Raw genomic sequence first — 3,818 nt, 5'->3', positions numbered from 1 at the left:
GAGGTACATGCTGAACGGTTGAAGGTTTGGGGGCTGAGTCCAAATGATTTTGAAAATTTTGATATGGGTATGGAGGCACAACATTAGCGTTTTGCTAAGGTCTTTGGCTTTACAAACTCAAAGCTTGCAGCATCCAGGAGAATTTAGGATGTTGTTTCCACCTGGGACTGTAGATATTCTAATAAGGGTCATTAGACTGCTTACCGTACCAATTGTAAGTAGCCTTTACTTCCTCCTGCACAAGCTCATGCTGGGAGTGCGCATGCAGGCAATTATAACATGTATGTGAAAGGTCAGAGCAAAATGCGCAAACCTCTGCACACACTATTCTTTGCAGTTCTAAGGACAAGCATTGATCTAACTTTTTAGATATAGCATATAGAGTAGGGGCTAGGTCTTGGTTTGTTGTAACCTCTTAGACTCCCTTAGGTTTAGAAGTCGAAGGATTAGGTAGTCTACGGGTGGTAGCCATGTGCTGCTGAGAGTTTTTCACCATATTTTCAAAGAGAATCTAGGCCTCATTCTTATGCTTAGTGAGGAAAGTGCCTTCGCACGATGCATCAGCCATAGACCTATCTTTTTCAGCTAACCCTTCATAGAAAGTTTGCACTAATTGCCATTTGGGGACTTGACAATGTGGGCATTTACAGAGCAAGTCCCTAAAGCACTCCCAAGTCTCGAAAAAGAGTTCCCCGCCCATCTGTGAGAAACTTGTGATGGCTCTCTAAAACTGATTAGTCTTCCCAATTGGAAAGTACTTTTTAAGAAATTCATATTCATGGTGGCCCAGTTGGTCACCGAGCTCGGTTTTAAGAACATCAGCCAAGATGTGGCCTTATCCTTTAGAGCGAATGGGAAAAGCCTAAGACAGAGAGCATCATCACTGAAATTAGGGATGCAGATGGTGGAACAAAATTTCAAGAACTTATCTATATGCTGATATGGAATTTCAGTAGAGTTCCTATGAAAGTTGGGCAGCATCGAGATTATCGAAGTCTTAATCTCAAATTATGTCGCCTGGACATCCAGCAACAGGATGCAAGACGGCGATGCGTATGCATTAGGTACAAAGTAGTCCCTAAGAGGACTAAGGTGTTGCTCTCCCACCACTAGTAGGTGAGGAGCGTGGGGTTTCAGGATTTGTTCAGTGAGAACCGGGGGGTAATCTTTGGCCATTGCTTTCAGTTCAGACAACTTATCCTTTTCCATATTAGATATAGGTTTCCAAATGGACCTATGGGATTTTTCAATCTCAAGATCTGTGGGGATTATCTCGGGTTCCAAAGAACGCAAACCAAATAAACACACGTGTAAGCATACAGATTCAAACTTCAAAAACAGAAAAAAAAAAAAAAATATAGAGCAAATCAAAAGAATAAAGCAATAAGACTCTAAAGCAGAAGTTGGCTTATAACCTTAGCCAAGTCCCCGGCAACGGCGCCAAAATTTGGTAGGCTCGCCAAGGCTTGGGTCCTTAACTACCAAATATTATATTTATAAAACCTAACTATCCCAAGTTCAATAGAAAGTGGGTAAGTTGGGTATCAATCCACGGAGACTTGAAGCGTAGTTATTAAACTACTTTCAATTTAGTTTACTAAAGCCTTGTTATGAAAAACAAAAGTGAAAGATCGTATTTTGCAATGGTAATTGTCTAACAATTATTGGAAAGCATGTAAACAAAAGCAAGTAAATCTAAACTACCCGAAAGCAAGTAAATTTCTAAGTTACCTTACTCCTACAAAGCGATACTGTGATATGAATCAGACACTCGATGTCATGCCTCTAACTATGCTCATCCAGAACGGGAAAGGGGCGATCAAGGGCACAGGGGAGCAAGGGTGCACCAACCGTCTGGAGTATGGTCGGGAACCGGAGTATACCCTGTCTCAATGATAACGAACACCTTCACGGTTTCATAGCTGACTATTTCTCTCTAACTGATACGAAGCAGTGCTCATCCTTATCTGCAATCTTTCATCAAACACACACCATGTAAATGGAAAGCTGTATATTGAAAGCAATAAATTAAAGCATGAGTAAAAATATTATTCCTCTATCATTCCAAATGTTTTTCACTAACACAATAAATACAAGAGGAGATTTTAATATACATGGTTGTTGCATGAACGCCACCGGTTGTCACAGGCCGTCAGACACTCCATACATGAACCGAAACTACTCTATTCCTACTCTAACTTGGCTCTCAATGACTTCCTAGGTATATCACTCACCTAAAAGAGACCAAATAAGAACCCAGAGCTTTTGTTTGTAGTGAATACTTATAGTCTCTAGGGTTTACAAGGTTTGTTTTACAAATTAGGAAGCTTTGCAGCAAATCTTATGCAAAAGATCATTGCTATCGACCAAGTCGTCCTTCTGTCATTCTTGTGTGCACCCTATTTAGATCTCGCGGGAAGTCAGGGATTAAAATTTTCAATGCCTTTGACTTCATCGCGCCTCAAGGTCTTGATTATCGAGCTGATGGTCGAGACTTGCAGTGTCCCGAACTTCAAGGAATCTTAGTATCTCGACATGGTCGCCCCTGAAGGTCTCTTGGTCAAACACTTCATCGATACTCTCAATACTTCTGAATTCTAGTTCTATTTCACTATCTCGACATGGTCACTCTAGGGTGTCACTTGGTTGCACACTTGGTCGAACCTTGCAAGAATCTGATCTCAGTCTAAACCCTGGAGTCCGTAATGGAAGACTAAGTCACCCCTGTGGTTTTCTGGTCGCACCACATGGTCGAGCATCATCTTCTTGTCTATTTATGATCTAAAGCTTCTGAAGCATGGATGAATGTCTGAATTTGAGCTTTGAATCCTCCAAATCCTCCTTATCTTCTTGTAATGCCTAACTCAATGGTTTTAACATGTTTTTCCTAAAAAGACAAAAAAACCTTGCATTGTTCTGAACAATGATAACTCTGGGCAAATACATAATAAAATGAGGATAAAAAAAGATAAATGAGGGTCCAAAATCATATATTTTGGGAACTCATTATCTCTCTCTCTCTTCCCTACTCTTTTTAATTTTATACATATATAAATTGCATGGATGCTTACTTAATTACTGGAAATTAATTTGTTATTAAGAATTGTGGAAACCTTAATTAAAGGGAGCTTATGGTCTTGTTGGTGGAACTGATGGTTGGGACTTGCAGTATCTCGATCTTTAGGAAATCTCAGTATCTCAACATGGTTGCCCCTGAAGGTCTCTTGATCGAACACTTTGTCGAGACTCTCAGTATTTCTAAATTTTAGTTCTATCTTAGTATCTCGATGTGGTCACCCCAGTGGGTCACTTGTAGGGGTGAGCAAACGGTCGGTTCGGCCAAATTCGGCTAATTAACCGAATTAATCGAAAAATTCGGTTAAACAAAAGTGGTAACCGAACCGACCGAATTGGCCGTCCAAACCGAACCTTAACCGACCGAATTACCCGAACGGGTAATTCGGTTAACCGATGTTAACCGATTTTAACCGATTTTATTTAAAATTGATAATTATACAAAAAAAATAAAAAAACCAAATCTAGCTTAATTAAATACCTTATTTATTAATTTTATTAATAAAAATGATATTTTACCATAGAACAAAGAACCCAAAATAAGAAAAACAACAATAAAATAATAATAATAATAATAATAATAATAATAATAATAATAAATAATTAATAATGACGAGTATAATTTGGGAGAAAATAGTGATTAAGGATTTAATATTTCAAAAGAAATGGTCCATGATCGCAAAAATTTGCAGAAAATGATTTATATATATATATATTTCAAGAGGCTAACAGTTGCAAATGAA

The 3,818-nt window shown here is 38.6% G+C and overlaps 1 non-coding gene across 1 annotated transcript; it reads left to right on the top strand.

The window, feature by feature from the left end:
* Positions 1-626: 626 nt before the first annotated feature.
* Positions 627-732, top strand: LOC131145250 (small nucleolar RNA R71). The gene has a single exon (XR_009134038.1). It is a non-coding gene; the product is annotated as a small nucleolar RNA R71 (small nucleolar RNA).
* The last annotated feature ends 3,086 nt before the right edge of the window (positions 733-3,818 follow it).

Source organism: Malania oleifera, chromosome 12 (assembly GCF_029873635.1).
Source record: "Malania oleifera isolate guangnan ecotype guangnan chromosome 12, ASM2987363v1, whole genome shotgun sequence".
In the NCBI taxonomy this organism is placed as follows: domain Eukaryota; kingdom Viridiplantae; phylum Streptophyta; class Magnoliopsida; order Santalales; family Ximeniaceae; genus Malania; species Malania oleifera.
This window is presented reverse-complemented; position numbering and strand designations above follow the sequence as displayed.